Genomic DNA, 19,006 nt, shown 5'->3' on the forward strand with positions numbered 1-19,006 from the left:
CCGGTCGCAGCTCGGCACCTCTATCCCGGTCGCATCTCGGCACCTCTAGCCTGGTCGCAGCTCAGCACCTCTGTCCTGGTCGCAGCTCAGCACCTCTACCCTGGTCAGAGCTCAGCACCTCTATCCCGGTCACAGCTCCTTGAAAGCACCTCTGACCAGGACAGAGCTCTGTGTAAGCACCTCTACTTGGGCAATTTGCAGTATAAGCACCTTTACCTGTTATCACTTTCCTCCTGAGCATTTTTCTGAATTGACACTTCCTTCTCAGCTAAGTGTTAGCCTCTCTACCCTTTTAATAAGCTGATGTCACCACCAAGGCCCCGCCCCGTGCATAGCGCAGTAGAAGCAGCACAACCCCATGCACTCACAGCTCAGTTTTAGCAATTGTACCTTATAAAGAGCTCAGCCGTGACATGTGGCCCCTCTACCGCCTGCCAGCTCCTGGGTGTTACCTCAGGGGTCGCTGCTATATTCTGAGAAGTCCAGAGTTGGGAACTCTGAGCTGTATCCACTGATTGTCCGAGTTTTTAGGTCTCGCCTGTAAATCCGCATGCGCATTGAGCTTGCGAGACTATGGGGGCTTAAACAGACTTTAACCAACTTGCGATTCCATGGTGATTCCTTGCAGTGCCCGTGAAATTCAAGCTCAATGCGCAAGCGCATTGACATTACAAGCGCGTGCACATGAAAGCGACAAGGCTCCCTCCCACGGCTATCCCCAGCATGCGCTGTGCCTCAGGCATTTCTCCTCCCCTAATTTATTCACTGCCACGGCTTTCGCTTTGACGGGCGCCAGGCCGTCTCTCCCCTCCTGGCCGCCTCTCTCCTTTCTCTCCAGCACGCTCATACAGTCCCAAAAAAAACATGCAAACCACTTCAAACTAAAATCGCCGCCGGGCCGTCTCTCCCCTCCTGGCCGCCTCTCAGCATACATTGGATACATTCATACTCTAGGCTCGAGGTTTGCATCAGAAGCTAACAACTTCGAGTCACTGTAGGGATGGCTAGCTCTCATTACAAACTACTTGTGTAGAAATAAAATTAAACACATAGACTCACTCCCATTCATCATGCCTAGTCTTTCACCCCCTCCCTCTACAGCGTGCTAGGGACCCCCTCCCTCTACAGCATGCTAGGGGATCACTGTGGCCACAGCCTCACCTTACACTTATAACACGATTAACACACACAAACATAAAATTCTGCTGCATACTAAACACAAACACTCTCCAGCATGCGCTCATCACTCTCCAATTCATTTCACATAAACACACTCACCACAGCCTTACTTAAAAACAGACTTGTGTACAAACTAAATGAAACTCACAGACTCACTCCCATTCAGCTTTCATACTCTTTCGACTCTCTCCCATTCAGCTTTCCTACTCTTTCCCCCCTCCTCCCTCTCCAGCGTCCGATGGATATTTTTAGGATTTTATCTAGAGTCTTGCAAATAAAAATTAATTACTATGTTGGCGTCATTAAATTAACGTTTTTATAACATTTCGGATGCTTTGCAACAAGAACTGCATGCAAAATTTTACACTATGTCTTTTAGGTCATAAGGGAGCGTGATTTTTACAAACAAAACAACCACAGAGCTTCACCCCCATCCAGTTGACTAAATGCTCCCCCCCCCCCCCCACCCCCCACCAATCCGTCTGTACCGCTCGGCCTACTCTTCTATTCACAGACTAAGTCTTGTGAAAACGAAACTACAGGATGCTAGAGTGCTTTAAGCACCGTTGTCAAGATTCTAATCAGTTGTGAAGTTGCATTTGGGATATGCTAATTTGAACACGTCATACCTCAACTAATAACAAAATCTCAACAAAAGCTAGAACGCTAAAACAACAACGTAACAAACGTAAAGGGCACACATCGCGTCTGCCATTTAAAAAAAAAAAACGTTATTAAAAACGTTACAACACTATACATCAACACACTGTGCAAATACGTACATATAAAAGATACACAAACACGTTTAAACTAAAAAAAAACATGCAACACACTCACACTCACATGTATATTACTAGTCCATCTGTTCTAATTTTCAACACCCCATGTCAATTTTTTCACAAACAAATGTGCTCTTTACAAGATATAATTGTCCCAAACACCTGCTGGATACACTTATTATCTATCCTCATCTTCCTGTATTGGGTCACCCGTGTTTCACATTCTCTGCCTTACTTTCCTATCCCTATCTCTCTTTCACTTCCCTTTTCGGATCTCATGCTACATATGCTTCCTTGTCCCTGTGCTTTGCTGTTCTAATGCCTGTACGTCTCTGTGACAATATTCACGGATAAAAAATAATCACTTAAAAGCATCATCACAACAACTCACACTCACACCCACTCACACCCTCACCCACCCTCACCCTCAGCCTCACACACCCTCACTCATCATCACCCTACCTAACACCCTCACACACCCTCACACCCTCACACACCCTCACACCCTCAATCACACTCACACCCTCGCACACCATCACTCACCAACACACCCTCAACCTCACTCACAACCTCAACTCCCTCACCCTCACACACCCTCACTCACCCTCACACCCTCACACACCATCACTCAACATCACCCTCTCACCCCCTCACACACCCTCACCCTCAGAAACCCTCACCCACAATCACACACTCAACCTTCAAACTCGCACACCCTCACTCACCTTCACACCCTCACAACACTCACCCTCAAACTCTCAGCTTCACTCACTAACACCTATCATCACACACTCTCACACCCTCTTACCCTCACCCCCTCATCCTCACACACCCTCACAATACTCACACCCTCACTCATACTAAAACCGTCACCCTCAATCACCCTCACACACCATCACACACCCTCACATCCCCGGACCCTCACATCCACTCACCCTCACACTCACACAGTCCAAGTCCACCCTCCAACTACACCCTATAACTACAATACCACCCTACAACTCTACCCTCCAACTACAACTCCACCCTCCAACTCCACACATAAATAGAGTTAGGCAACATTTATTTTAATAAGTAAAAATCGGATTACACACTTGTAGCTATTCAAAAATTAAAACGTAATGCATCGCGAGGACAGTGCAGCAATTAATACACAAAAATGCAGAAAGGGATTGTAAAATAAAACATTTTTTCAACAAAAAACATAAATGCACACAAAATGGGGAAACATCTGAATACACAGCAAATAATACAACAATTTAAAAGTGGACAAAGCCATCTAAAGGACACAAATTCACAACATAAAGCACTCACTAAAGTAAGGGAAAATAAACTATTAAACAATGTTGGTAAAAATCCAAAACACAAACAAAGTGCGTAATCACAAAAGCACAAGACTTCACAGCCTAATTGCAATTCTTCCAAAACTACAATAAAGTATTCCACTCAAAGTAACCAAAAAAATCTAAACAATTAATAAAGGTGGCTTCATATGTATACTTGACCATTAATTAACATACATACTACTTTAAAGTCATTCAAATGGTATTGAAAACATAACATTTCTTTTTAATAACAAAATACAGGTTTTGAAAAGTATAAGCTTACACTCCATAAGTATTGCTTTAAAATGTTATAGTACTTACAAAAACATACATAAGGAATTGCTGCTCAAAAGCAGCAAAACATGTAGGTTTCAAAATATACAGCAAATATAGCTTTTACGTACCATTACAATAAATAGAAATATTTAAAGGTGGGCGAAATTCAGAAAGTATACCGAAAACAAAACAAAAAAGAAAACATAAATACAATTTAATCAACACCAAAACACAAGGAACAATAAAAGAAAGTACCGTCTAAATAACACATTGTCAACTAAACAAATATAGCAACATGTAGAAAGAGTACATCCCAAAACTTTTTCTTTATAACATACATTACATAAAAGTAAGCAAAAATACATTAACTAAGGGAAATTAGAAACATTCCATAAAAGTACAATAGGTACATACACAAGCCAAGTACGATCGCAAAGTAAATTCTTTAAAAAACATTACTAAACATTACAAAACCTAATAAATATATATATAGTAAAGAAACACTAGGTAAACAACACAAAAAAAGATTAGATTGACAACTTACCTGTCAAACGACGCGGCTACAACGCGGGAAGCACGACGCGCCTTACACATACGCCGGTTCCTGAAGATCTGGAAGTTTCCCAATTAACGTGACGCAATTGCAACGCTACGTAAGAAAACGTTGCAATTTGATTGGACGGAATACACGTCAATCAAAATCCAAGGTAAATCTGCAAAATAAACTAGAACGCTAACCTAAATAACATAGGTAGCGTTATGGCACAGGGTAGCGTCCGCCATTTTTACGCACTGAAAAAAAAGGGAAAAGGGACTAATTCTAGGACTATGCAAAATTCGGTAATCAAAACGCACACACATACAAACTCACACAGCCACACACACACAAGCTCACAACAACACAACAACACACACACATACAACACACTTACAGTCACCCCCACTCACTCACCCTCACACCCTCACTCACCCTCACACAATTACCCTCACACACCATCTCTCACCATCACACCATCACCCTCACACCCCATCACCCTCACACCCCATCACCCTCACACACCACTCACCCTCACACACCATCAATCACTCACACAATAACCATTACACACAACCACTTACCCTCACCCAATTACCCTCACACACCATCACTCACCATCACCCCATCATCCTCACACCCCATCACCCTCACACCCCATCACCCTCACACACCTCACTCAATGCCACAGCGTCACTCAACACCACAGCACCACTCAACACCACAGCAACACTCAACGCAACAGAACCACTCAATGCCACAGCATCACTCAGCGCCACAAAATCACTCAGCACCACAAAATGCCACAACACACCACAACCACAACACCACTGCACCATTCAACGCCACAGCGCCACTCAATGCACAGCATCCATCAATGCCCAAAAAAAAACAGCTTCACTCAACGTCACAGAAACAACAAAAAAACAGCATCGATCAAAGCAACAGCATTACGCCACACCACAGCATCACTCAATGCCACTGCATCACTCAAAAGCACAGCATCACTCAGCACCACCACAGCATCACTCAGGACCACCACAGCATCACTTAACACCACCAGAGGATCACTCAGCACCGCCACAGCATCACTCAACACCACCACAACATCAAACAGCACCACCACAGCACTACTCAGCACCACCACAGCATCACTCAGCACCAGTACAGCATCACTCAGCACAACAACAGCATCACTCAGCTCAACCACAGCATCAATCAGCGCAAACACAGCATCACTCAGCGCAACAACAGCATCACTCTGTGCAACCACAGCATCACTCAGGGCAAAATACATCATCACTCAGCTTAACAACAGCATCACTCAGCGCAACCACCGCATAACTCAGCATCGCCACACCTTCGCTGGTTCAAATATGTTCTCTCAATGTTTCAAGCTTTATTACAAATGTCAACAAAGATGTTAAAATTTCACTTCTGTTCTTTGATTTTCGTCCCACTAAAATACACTGAACATAATATTCACTACAGTTATTTACAAAAAATTAAACTATTACCATTATAAATTACAATCACTTTTATTTAACTATTAATTATTTTAACAAAAAAAAGCTAATTACAATATCAATACATCTAAGTCACGTAAACACAAAAAAAACACTCACCATCAAACCATCGGCCTAACACCCCATCACAATCTCACACCATCACCCTCACACACCACTCACCTTCACACACCATCAAGCACTCACACACCGTCAAACACTCACACACCTCACCCTCACATCCTCACCCTCACATCCTCATAACACCTCAGCCTTACACCCTCACCCATTCTCACTCACCCTCACTCTCACACATCCTCACTCACCCTCACACACTAAAAAGGCTCTAGCACACTCACACATCCTAAACAACACAAACACTAATTTCCTCAAAAACTCACTCAAACACTCACACTCACCTACCCACACACCCACAAACTCCCTCACACACCCTCACTCACATTCAAACCCTCACACCTTCACTCATTCACACCCTCACACCCTCAGCACCTCATCCTCACACACCCTCACTCACCATATACACTCACCCTCACACATCCTCACTCACCCTCATACACTAAAAATGCAATAGCACACTCACCATCACACATCCTAAACAACACCAACACTCATTTCCTCAACTCACCAACAACAACTACATCCTCCAAATACACCCTCAAACACAACACCCTAACGCCACAGCACCACTCAATGCCACAGCACCTCTAAATGCCACAGCAACACTAAATGACACTACACCACACAATGCCACAGCATTACTCAATGCTACAACATCACTCAATGCCACAGCATCACTTAATACAACAGCATCACTCTATGCCACAGCAACACTCAATAGCACAAACTCAATGCCACAAACAAAAACAACGCCACAGCATCACTCAGCACCAATCAACGCCACAACAACAGTCAACGCAACAAAACAATTAAATAGCACAGCACCACTCAATACCACATCAACACTCAGTGTCACAGCGTCACTCAGCGCCACAGCATCACGCAGCGCCACAGCATCACTCAGCGCAACAGCATCACTCAATGTCAAAATGTCACTCAGCGCAACAGCATCACTCTGCGCCACAGCGTCATATAACGCTACAGCATCACTCAACGCCACAGCATCACTCAGCGCAACAGCATCACTCAGCAGCACAGCATTACAGCATCACTCAGCGCCAACACAGCATCAATAGTTCAAATATGTTTTGCCAATGTTACAAAATGTATTCAAAATGTCAAACTAAATCTTAAAAATGCACTTCTGTTCTTGGATTTTCGCCACAATAAAATAAACATAATCTTCACTAAATATATTTAATAAAGTTTAAGCTAATAGCAATATAAAATAAAATGCATTTTATTTACGTATTAATTATTTAAAAAAATTAAAAGCCATTGATTTTTTTTATATCAATACATATAAGTCACGTACATACTAAACATGTTGCTTTACAAATGCTAGAGGTGTCACATTTACAAAAATTATAACTAGTGCCTTTGTAAAGAAGAAAGCTATTAATTTAGCTATTTAGAAAAAAAACATAAATAAAAAAATAAAAATAAAATAACACCTATAGCTCTAACTTTCCTACTACAAAACCTATTGCATTTCCAATGCTTGTTCTCTGATTGTCGCTCTTAAAAAGTTGGTGCGGTTGCGTATTCATGAGTTTCCGTAGTGTAGTGGTTATCACGTTCGCCTCACACGCGAAAGGTCCCCGGTTCGATCCCGGGCGGAAACAACATTTTATAAATATATGTTTTTATGTATTAAAATGTGTGTTTTTTTAGAGATGTGTTAAATGTATTCAAACCGTAACAAATAATACTGCTGATGAGAAAAACACAACTTAGGGCTCCAATTAAACAAATACGTCGACATGCACATTTAATAAAATATAAAGCGTTTATATTACAAATAGGAACGCAAATGACGCGAAACGCACAAAAACATCATATTGAGCAATTTAGTTCGATTAATTGTCACAGTAAAAACTATATGGAAAGTAAACTCATTGAGAATATGAACCAAGCGAGTATGAAATATGAAGAAAAAATCGAGGAAGTGTGTAACCTAGTAAGCGTTTATATTTAATTTGTAACAGGAATAATTTAAAATAAATATTTTAACAAAATGTAGGATAAAAAGTATCGCTGCGTTGGCCGGGAATCGAACCCGGGTCAACTGCTTGGAAGGCAGCTATGCTCACCACTATACCACCAACGCCTGCATGCAGCACTTAGCTTCACACGCAGATCTAATCGTTGTACACTCAGTGCACTCTACATTCTATCGAGCCTCTTATTTACAATGGTAGTGAATATCATTTCATTCTGCAGCGAACAGCTCCGTGCAAACATCTCAAGCTTTAGAACAGGACGACACGAGTGACTGTACCCAGGGGGCTGCGCAGTTACTCCAGCAAGAGTGGGGACAGCTCAGCGTTGGCATCTCTACCGTGTGTACCTCGCCCCTGGACACAGCTCAGCGTTAGCACCTCCACCATGTGATCCTCACCCCTGGACACAGCTCAGTGTTAGCACCTCCACCATGTGATCCTCACCCCTGGACACAGCTCATTGTTGGCACCTCTACCGTGTGATCCTCAGCCCTGGACACAGCTCAGCGTTGGCACCTCTAACGTGTGATCCTCACCCCTGGACACAGCTCAGTGTTAGCACCTCCACCGAGTGATCTTCAGCCCTGGACACAGCTCATTGTTGGCACCTCTACCGTGTGCACCTCGACCCTGGAGACAGCTCAGTGTTAGCACCTCCACCGTGTGATCCTCACCCCTGGACACAGCTCAGTGTTGGCTCCCCCACCGTGTGTACCTCACCCCTGGACACAGCTCAGTGTTAGCACCTCCACCGTGTGATCCTCAGCCCTGGACACAGCTCAGTGTTAGAACCTCCACCGTGTGATCCTCAGCCCTGTACACAGCACAGCGTTGGCTCCTCTACTTTTCATAGAGTTCTGTTGAACGGTCACAATACTCTGAGGACAGATTGCGAGATACTCCTATTTGGATGCCATTTCATCACATTTTCAATCGTTTAGCTCTTAGATTAGGTTCAAATCTTCGAAAGGTATCCTCACTTTACAGCCAAATATACTGGGCATTTTTTTTAATTCTGCCTTTTGAAATACTATTTCCCGATGAAAGTCCCAAGTAAAGTACTCAATATAAGTTTTTAGCTCGAATTTTCAGATAATCTTTTCGTTAGTCTTGCAATTGCCTTTTTGGGATGGGAGATAATGTTAGAGTTAGAAGTAAAGCCCCATTCATTAAAAGTGAAAGTAAAGCTTTTTTTTAAATCAAGGTACTAGAAATTAACATCTTTTACATGGTGTACTCCAGATTTTTGCCTCGACTATGCTCTAAGATAAATGTATATTTGATTTATTCAAATGGAGCTCGTGTACTCCCTTATTGGTAATCCTATAATAAAATCTGGTATGAATCGTGACCTCACTATGTTGGAAACGCCTGGCGCACATGTTCGGGGATGTGAGTTGGATGTTCTGTGATGGCTGTTGGTGCTAAATGACTTAGGCACTCTGTAATTTAAGCCTTGAAGAGGGATGAGTTGGCTTAGACTGTCTGTGGTACACATGCTATTATATTTTGTTATAATTATGTCATAACCTGTGTTTGAGGGTAGGAGGCATGGGCAGGCATGTGAGGAGTAAGAGACAGCCTTGGGATTAGTAACAAAAATGGAAGAAAGGTTGAGTTGGAAGGCTTCAGGGGGTGTCTGGGGAGAGATTGGGTTTTGGGGTACTAGTCTGAAGAATGACTAGAGGTTCTGCTCGTCCATCTGAGGAAATCCCAGTGAAGAGCTGGAGGAGGTTTCAGTGGCCCACTGGGGTTAGTTAGAAGTCTGAGAGCAGAGGGAGGCCACCTCAAATCTGGGACATAATCATCAAGGGTGCAGCAGGTGCAGTGGTGCCAGGCCCATAAGTTTGATTCACCCACTGCATAGCTCACCTGTAGGTCAATATAACCAGGGCGTAACTCACTATAAATGCTCCTTGTGTGGATTTAGCACTTTGATGGTAAATCTTCCATTAGCCCCCTTAGAAGAGTACCTCTACTCTTAGGACAATGGTGATAGCAAGTCTTCCGTGGACACAGCTCTGAGACTTTATGTTGATGTTTTCACTTGAGCATCTTGAATGGTAATACTTGTCATCATTATGATCTACTATAAATCAGAATGAATAAATGCTAAAATAATAGATACGACCATGACATACATGTTTATCTACAATTAATTCAGAGTGACAGGGCGATAGAGGACATCAGTTTCCGTAGTGTAGTGGTTATCACGTTCGCCTCACACGCGAAAGGTCCCCGGTTCGATCCCGGGCGGAAACACTACATTTTGCATATTACTATTATGAGCATTTTGCCATTTTTTAAACCAAATAATTGTCATGATTTTAGTACTTTTAATTTAAATGCAATGCTGCTTTGAAAAATCTTACTAAAAGTAGCTTTATTCTGAATGATGTATTCCCTTGTGAAAATACAGTCAGAGAAGACTGAAAATGTATTCTTCCAAAAAGCAAGGAAAGACCTTAATTAAATATAAACAACGTGACGTAAAAAAATATATACACGCGAACAGTATTCCACATATAGCTCATAGGCAAACTGCTTACGGACCTCCAAAATACATGAAAAATAATAAAATATATGCGAGTGAACATTAATGTATTCAGATATTTGACTTCTGAATTACTTCTAGTGAAAGTGAAAATAGTAAAATGGAGATAAATGAAAATGTTAAAATAACCGTGAACGAAACTAAATACTGTGAAACGCATTGCAAATAAGTGTAATGAAATAATTCACATGCAAATATTTAAAAAAAAATGTTGCTGCGTTGGCCGGGAATCGAACCCGGGTCAACTGCTTGGAAGGCAGCTATGCTCACCACTATACCACCAACGCCTGCTTGGCTTTAGCACTCGATGAACAGGTTTTTTGGATACACCAAAGAACGTCACTGGTCGTTTCTATTTTTGAATAAACAGGGGTGTGTGGGCAGTTCTACGATTTTGACAGGGAGATATTTTGCAAGCACTCAGTCTACTCTAGACATTTTTGTTACATTCTTAAAATCAGGCCAACGTAGCGGCCATTTTGGATTGGACTATAATTACCGTCGCCTTTTGAACCCGACTTGGTGTCCATGTTCGATTGGGGCACTTTAATACAATGTAGGGTGTAGCCCATGCTAAATTGTTTTAGATGAGGACTAGCTGGTGACCATGTGGGATTGAAAGTGAATTTCAGTATAAAACTACAATACAGTTTGCAGCTTTTAAATGTTTATTTTAGGTGTAGGCTATCCAAAGAAGACAAAGAGCAAAGCTCTCACATTTCCTAGGTCAATGCACAAGTGGTTCAACCGTCTAAGTTTCCTTCATGCATTTTCACAATAGCTGTCCTGAGCAAAATACTAGAACAGGGCAGATGTCTTGGTGTGTCCAGTCCTTGAGCAACTCCATCCCTGGCTACATCAACACAAAATGATCCTCACAGGAGCAGGCAGCTAATAAATCAAGCTTGAGGACTCTTAATACACAATATCTTTGGAGAGTGCAAATGCTAATTCTTCAATATCCATTTAAAGACTCCTCCATCAAGATACCTCTGTCCTCCGAGAAGTCCAAGTCCATATGACATGAAAAGAATAGTCCCTTCTCTAAAACCCCTCTTTGGCTGTGGGCACACAACAGGTCAATGTACCTATTAGAGAAACGTTGTTTTTCATCAAAGGTATGACCTTGACTTTTTGAAGACAGAGGACAAACCAAGTTTCTTGCTTAGCAGGGCTTACTCTGGCCTGCCAGGTTACCTCTCAAAGAGCAATCATCTTATCAGATCTTAAATCACATCATCCTCTTCATTTCCTTACCGTCCCTCCTCTCAAGTCTCCTATCATCTCCTGCCCCACCCCTCCAGCTGATCACACAGCTAAACTCCCCACTGAACATTATTGTTGTGTCCTGTGTGATACTCCCATTCTATGGATAGATGGAAGGCAACTCCATGCACAAGGTTCCATCTTCTTTCCATATATCCAATCCTCATTGGTGCTCTACTGTTTGTTTATATTTCTTCTGTCACCCTACGTGATTTGAGGTGACTTTAGGGTTGCAAGCTACCCGATTTATTTATTTATATACGTATTTATTTAATTAATTAATTAATTAATGTAGTTTTAGATAGCGCAAACTTCACCCAAAGCTTTCTGGCTCACTTTAAAATAGAACCAAGTAAGTTTCAAAAGGCACACATGATGGAATGTACACACTAACAAGTTACAGATACAATCAGGATTATAAAAATTAATGGTAGAAATAAAAAATTCTAACTCAAAATAGTTTTGGCAAGGAGTTGTTAAAGGACTGCTAGACAAAACGATTGCACTGGTATTATTACAAAAAGACAAACAGTGACCAGCTGTGTTGCATTTTTCACTGTTAAAAATGTGCCTTAAATTCCTGGGTCTGTGTAATTCTATGGCTATCGCACTATCTGCGTAAGAAAGGATTTGTCACACTTACCGTGTAATTTGCCATCTGCTACGTAATTTGAATATTTCATCAATAAAATGTTTCTAGCTCAAGGAAACCAAATAAAATGTTGCGTGTGGATTTCCACTGAGATTCTAACACTTTGTAACAGTTAATTGGTTGGTCAAATTTTACTGCATTAACTGCATTCAGATTTTAAATAGGGGGCAATTTTGCCCAAATGGTGCTAATATCCTCAGTTGATAGAATGGAAGAAAGACTTTGTTTGGAGATGAAATCTAACATTACATATTTAAATGTAATTTAAACAATGTGGAATCACTATTCCCTCTGTGTCATGGAAATGTTTTATCAATCTTAATTGCAAATTCATTTTGATATATAACAATGTTCCCCAAGTATCAGCCGGGCAGTTAGATTTTAGAAGAATTTCAAACCTCACTGTAAACACAGAATAAACACAAAACCCATCTTCGGAAGTGAGGGTTTTAAAGAGTTGGGATGCCCAAAATAAAACAGGCATACCCTTTATTAATGGAAGCATGTACACGTTATTCCATTGAAAGCAATGCTCTATGTGTTTAATAGATACAATTTCACTCTGGGAGGTAGGAAGGGGAGTGCTTAAAATTCTACTCATATACCTTTATGGAAAACATAATCGTCATTATTGGCGAATAACATTATGAAAAGGATCTCTTAAATATATCGTCTCTTTCTTAGGAAACCGCCATATTTCCATGTTATTGGTGATCCTTTTGTATCAAACCAATGTGTTTTAAATGTAAAACTAGCTACATAAATACAACAGAATAATTTGCCTCTAATTGCATAAATTGCAATATCATTTGCCGTGCCTTGCCTCAAAGGTTAGTCCATAATTTGTCCATAATTTGGACATGATTACTGTCTGTGCATTGGGCTACAGTTCACATCTCTGTTTACTTGGCCCCTCAGTCCTCTTTTGTGCAAACTGATGTATCAAAAAGCCTTGCTCAATTATTCTCTACCCCAGTGCCATGTCTTGAGTTCTACTGCCTCTGTTCTTTAGACACCCTCTACAAAGAATGCTGGCTACCACGCTCCATTCTTACTTAGAGCCCATTTGCTGCTTCGTGTGACACCTCTCAGGAAACCTCATGGCTCCTCAAAGTGCCGGTGGACTCTGGGCACCAGTTTTTACACAACAAAGCCACCTGAGATTTGATTTACGTATATCAACCAATGATACACCTCATACCGATCTACTTCTGGGCATACACAAAAATGTGACGGGATGTCCTCACACGTCGTCAGGTTGTCTGGCTTGATGATAGGACTCCCCATGCTCTTTAAAAACCCGGTTTGATGAAGAGCAGGCCTACACCTGGAGTCAGGGAAGCACTCTACCTAAGAAGTGACCCTTGAAACATAAACATTAACTACCAATGTGATATACCAAATTGACCTTCATTTATCCATGGAATACCACTTGGTATAAAAAAACACTTGTGGGTATTAGGGGAATTAGTACCCCATCGCCACATACACTGTCAATATGTTTCTGCCTGATGGCTCATGTGAGTTTGTGACATTCTTCAGGATGGAAACATGGGATCCAAGTGCAGCAATTGCAGATGTGCATGCCACTAAACGATATAAGGTTGACATTTGTCTACCCTTACAGTTATTCGGACCCTTAGCTACCCCACTACCAGGACTCTGGACGCCAAACAGCTGATATGCAACTGTACTAGACCATGCATACTTCTGTGGTCTGCCTTGGATGGCACTCCCATGCATGGCCCTTGTCTTTGAGCCTCCATGAATGGTGAAATCAGGTGTTTGTAGCGGTTGATCCACTGAAGCCAATAGTGGCAAACAGCTTTAATGAAAGTGCCAAACATTTGCATAGCATGTGACATATTAAAGTTGTATTGGCAGGAGACAATTACTTTAGGGCATGAGATGCTAGGAATGCTTGAGTCATAGGCAGTTCAGATCCTCTGGTGGCGGTGCGGTGGCAGCAAACTTTAATGTCAGTTCCCCTTTTTCCTATAAACCAATCTGGAGCAGTTACACTCTATTGGCATGAAGCAAACTCACTAACATTCCCTGATTTAAAAAGGTAGGATTTGTCATATTGTCATACCACTGACTAGGCTAACGATGACATCACTGCAAATGATATCACAAGACCTTTTTGCCCCAGGGTGTCGTCACGGGAAATGACATTACATGACATAGAGGCCAGTTCCAAGTAAATGACCCTGTGACTTCCGGAACAGAAAACATCACGAGGACTGACATGACCGAAACTGAGTGACTTTCGAGCACTGGGACCAGCCTTGTCCTTAGTAGCATGTCTTCTTCCTGTCTGGTCGCTCCTTTGTCACTTTTTGTCGAGTGCATCTTGAACCCCTGGCTATTGCTCTCAGCTCCTGTATTCCCCCACTCTCACATTTCAAGGCCTGTATTACTACACTTGGTGCAGGACAAGACACTCACACACAAAACCAACTTTGTGATGGACATTGGACACATATGCATTGAAAAGATAAATTCATTTTGTGTCATGTGATTGATTTGTTTGTGTTGTTAAATGCTCCCCTCCATGACCTGGAGAGACAGGCAAGCAGCCATTCCAGATACTTTTAGCTTCACCTTCTGGAGAGCATCAAACTTCTGACATTAACTCCTGGGCCGCATCTTTTGATGATCTCATTGCAGAAGACCGGGATACTCTGAGTAGCTGTGCGCTTTAGAAATGCAGTGTAACATAACATAACATAACAGAAGGTGGATTGGCGCTAATTTGATTCGGTTGTCAAGTAGGCATGGGAAAGAGCCCTAGGGAGCATAGTTCCTAGGAGAGGGGGCAGCAGAATGAAGGCAGAGACCACTTCTGGATGTAGTGTACACGAGCAGGAGAAATGCACTCAGTCTTCTCCTTCGAGGAAGGATCCCCTACCTCTACCCCCTCCCCCATCTTCCCGGCTACTGTTTCTCATCCAGTTATAAGGGAATCTATTATAGCTGTCAACTTTTTAGTGTGCTTTTGTGTGGCATTTCCCGTTCTCCAGTTTGATTGTGTGACAGTTCCATTCTTTATGTGGACCACTTTGAGTTACACTTTATCATAAGTCTAATAAAGAAGTTGCATCTATGTCATGTGGCCAATTCAAGAAACTGGCCCCGTTTGTGCAAGATAATGGCAAGAGTGGGATTCAAAGAAGCTGTAGCGACCTACTTCTCTTTTCTAACACAGTAGCCTTTGAAACATTTATGGTGCAACAGAAAACAATATGTGAATCATTTGTAGGCACTATGACTAATGCGCTGAGACCCTCTGGTATCCCGGCACTACTCTCGAATACTTTTGAAAAGATCATGTGACATATTCTATGCAATAATCAGCTAAAGAAAGTCTGCCTATTTCACAGAGGCTCTCGCCTTAAACACATGTGTCAGCACCTGCCTGGCTATTATGCCAAAGACATGTGGTGTCTTACTTTAAACGCCTCAGTTTACATCAACCATCCTCACAGAACTATGACTCACCCACTGGATACAGAAAGCGCTGACACACCTCTTACACATATACACACACTTCTCTCACTACATCTGCAGAGACGCCTGACATAAATCATCACCTCTCCCAATTTCAGAGACACCCATCACACATCTCCTGGCTTCCACTCTGCTCCTCTGATTTCTCATCTGAAGCTACTTTAAGGGTAAAGGGTAAAACAAACAAAATGTCCTCTCTCCACTTCGAGAGTCACCGAGTTGGTGAGCTGTGTTTAGGCTTATCTGTGAGCAAGCAGAGCCACAGGGGTTTAGGGACTCTTGTCAGATTTAGAATACTAGTTATGAGAAAGGAAAGAAAGGGTGGCATATTTTATCTCTATCCCTTTGTAGCCTGCCCTTGATCATAACACCGTTGTGCATGGTGTGCTCAGTGACCGAGGCCCATGTCATTTCAGAGTGGAAATGTGAGGGTCAGGAAATTGTGCCTAATTAAATGGGCCTATATATTCTGACTGTCTAAATGTCTGTAGCCCAAGCAACCTGTACCAGGATTAGAGGGAGCTACCTCATTGGTGGCTGGGCGATGGTGGTAGTTCTTGACTAGGGGGAAGGGTGCAAAGATTCCGATGGAGCATAGTACAAGGGTTGTGAGAGGACAGCACCAACTGTGTTTTTGAAGCAGAGGCACTAGTGGAGTCAATGCCTGGAAGAGAAAGAGAGGGTTAAAGTCCCTGCTACAGCCTGATTACTGTTAGCTAAACACATCTATTGAACATGATTGGGGCAGACTTTACTGTACTGTACTAATTCATAATTTGCCCATGACCTTGGCATCACATAGTATACACTCGTACTGAGGTCCTTACCAGTGGTTACACGCAGCCAGCTTTGCGCTACAGGAGTAGCTTTCATCTGTCATCTGCCCATCGTCTTTCAGAGGGAGGAGGAGACCTTCGCGAGGCCGCAGAGGAGGTGAGAGGCGCGGCCCCGGGACTGCGAGGAACAGCGTCAAGTCCATCAGCTGTTTCCTCTTCCCGCGTGAGCCGCGCCCCCTCCCAGTGCCCGCCCCCATCACAGACTTGAAAACCTCTCGCGGCCCCCGCTGCGCGGGTGCCGCTCGTACTGAGGTCCTTACCAGTGGTTACACGCAGCCAGCTTTGCGCTACAGGAGTAGCTTTCATCTGTCATCTGCCCATCGTCTTTCAGAGGGAGGAGGAGACCTTCGCGAGGCCGCAGAGGAGGTGAGAGGCGCGGCCCCGGGACTGCGAGGAACAGCGTCAAGTCCATCAGCTGTTTCCTCTTCCCGCGTGAGCCGCGCCCCCTCCCAGTGCCCGCCCCCATCACAGACTTGAAAACCTCTCGCGGCCCCCGCTGCGCGGGTGCCGCTCGTACTGAGGTCCTTACCAGTGGTTACACGCAGCCAGCTTTGCGCTACAGGAGTAGCTTTCATCTGTCATCTGCCCATCGTCTTTCAGAGGGAGGAGGAGACCTTCGCGAGGCCACAGAGGAGGTGAGAGGCGCGGCCCCGGGACTGCGAGGAACAGCGTCAAGTCCATCAGCTGTTTCCTCTTCCCGCGTGAGCCGCGCCCCCTCCCAGTGCCACGCCCCCTTTCACTCCATACAGATTTAAACGAAGCCAGCAACGCGCATAGCGGGACGCGCGCGGGACGTAGCCCGGGGCGAAGCCCGGGCAAAGGGCGGGCCCGTTCAAGCCTGGGCAAGTCTGGTCTGGGCCAACCCATTTACATCCCCATTTACACATCGCTATCCATCTTGCAACTGGGTCCCGGTTAGATCACAATACCTACAACTACATCTGTGCTATAGTGCCATCATGACAACCAGGGCAATGAGGAATAAAACAGCACAAGGAGCGGGTCCCATAATTGGGCCGATTGACCAATTCATCAATAAAGCTAATGACGCGATCAATCAGGGGATAGTGCTCCTAGAGAGATGCGTCTCCCAGGACCTCGCAGCAGCACGTAGATCTTCAATGGGCCTTCTGGCCCTAGCTAAAACACCCACTCAACAGGAAACAAATGTGCCATTATTGCGCGAAACCCGTGCTGAACTTCATACCATACCAACAAGTGTTGACCTATCAGTCACCCATTTATCACTTGGAGAAGATACCCTGGATGATCTCGAAAAAACACCAACTTTGGTGATTAGTCCCACCCAAACAACCCAAATTCCCCTGCTAACCCTGACCGGGTCACAATCCTTAACCCAGTCCCCACTTCTAATAGCAGCTCCTCCAACAATAATTGACAAGGAGATAAGGGAGGGTCCTTTTCTTAATCAAGACAGTACAAGACCAGCAGTCAAGAACAAGATCAAGCAAAAAAATATACCAAGGCGCACAAGGTCCAAAAAGACGCCCCGCAATAATTACCGGAATAACTCAAGCCACTCATCATCGGTCAACGCGGACGACCCCTCTGTTGCAGCTGTACCGTCTGATGACGATCACAGGGGTCATGGCGCTACCAACTCAAACTATCTTGAGCTTAACTCACAAGTACTAGACATAATTAAGGACCTTATAAAAACTCAATTAACACCAATAGAGCGAACCCTAAACAACATCGAAAAACAGATGGCAAGACTAATCAACAATACTAGTCATCTTACACCACCCACTACCACCTTAGCTCCTTTGGCCCCCACGACTGCTACCCATACTAAGACAGTCACAGTCAAGAAATCCATACCGACGCCAACAACTCTTCTGAAACAAAATCCCCATAGCAACAGTACAACCGCTGCAAACAAACCTTCCACGCCCAATACCACACCACTTACTACTAACATAAACACCCAATCAGCTAACCTACAACCGGCGAGCACCCGTATACCATCTCAGAAAGGATCACAGAAATCAACACAGAAACCCACACAACTCAATCAGTCTAACGCAAAATCTCAGCAACCAAAGATACCATACGAACAACCATATAAGTCTAGACAGATACCGGCACGCATCACCCTTCCACCCGAATGCGGAGCCTACGTCCTTGTATTGGTAAACGTTCCAACACTCAAACAAGAACAGAGTGAAACAACATCATCCCTGAAAAACAAGGTACTTCATTGGTTAAGCCTGAACTGTAACTTCCCAATAGAATCTGCAGGGGAAATTTCCCATACGCAAAGAGTAGGCTGGATAGGCCCCTTACGTAAAAAATTTGAGGGGGATTGTGTAGCGATCACTTTCAGAAACCCCCAGTGGGCCGAAAAGACACTAGCTAAGGCACCACCACCCTCTACATGGGAATTCAACACAACCCTTCTCCCATTAGGTTATTTCTATAGGCATT

The 19,006-nt window shown here is 43.4% G+C and overlaps 4 non-coding genes across 4 annotated transcripts; 2 read left to right on the forward strand and 2 right to left on the reverse strand.

Annotated features, from left to right (window-relative positions):
• Nucleotides 1-7,289: 7,289 nt before the first annotated feature.
• Nucleotides 7,290-7,362, forward strand: TRNAV-CAC (transfer RNA valine (anticodon CAC)). The gene has a single exon. It is a non-coding gene; the product is annotated as a tRNA-Val (tRNA).
• A 413-nt stretch (nucleotides 7,363-7,775) lies between these two features.
• On the reverse strand, nucleotides 7,776-7,847 carry TRNAG-UCC (transfer RNA glycine (anticodon UCC)). Its single transcript has one exon. It is a non-coding gene; the product is annotated as a tRNA-Gly (tRNA).
• Nucleotides 7,848-9,929: 2,082 nt separating this feature from the next.
• Nucleotides 9,930-10,002, forward strand: TRNAV-CAC (transfer RNA valine (anticodon CAC)). Its single transcript has one exon. It is a non-coding gene; the product is annotated as a tRNA-Val (tRNA).
• A 507-nt stretch (nucleotides 10,003-10,509) lies between these two features.
• TRNAG-UCC (transfer RNA glycine (anticodon UCC)) lies at nucleotides 10,510-10,581 on the reverse strand. Its single transcript has one exon. It is a non-coding gene; the product is annotated as a tRNA-Gly (tRNA).
• Nucleotides 10,582-19,006: the final 8,425 nt, after the last annotated feature.

The sequence above is a fragment of the Lissotriton vulgaris genome, chromosome 12 (assembly GCF_964263255.1).
Source record: "Lissotriton vulgaris chromosome 12, aLisVul1.2, whole genome shotgun sequence".
Taxonomy (NCBI): Eukaryota; Metazoa; Chordata; class Amphibia; order Caudata; family Salamandridae; genus Lissotriton; species Lissotriton vulgaris.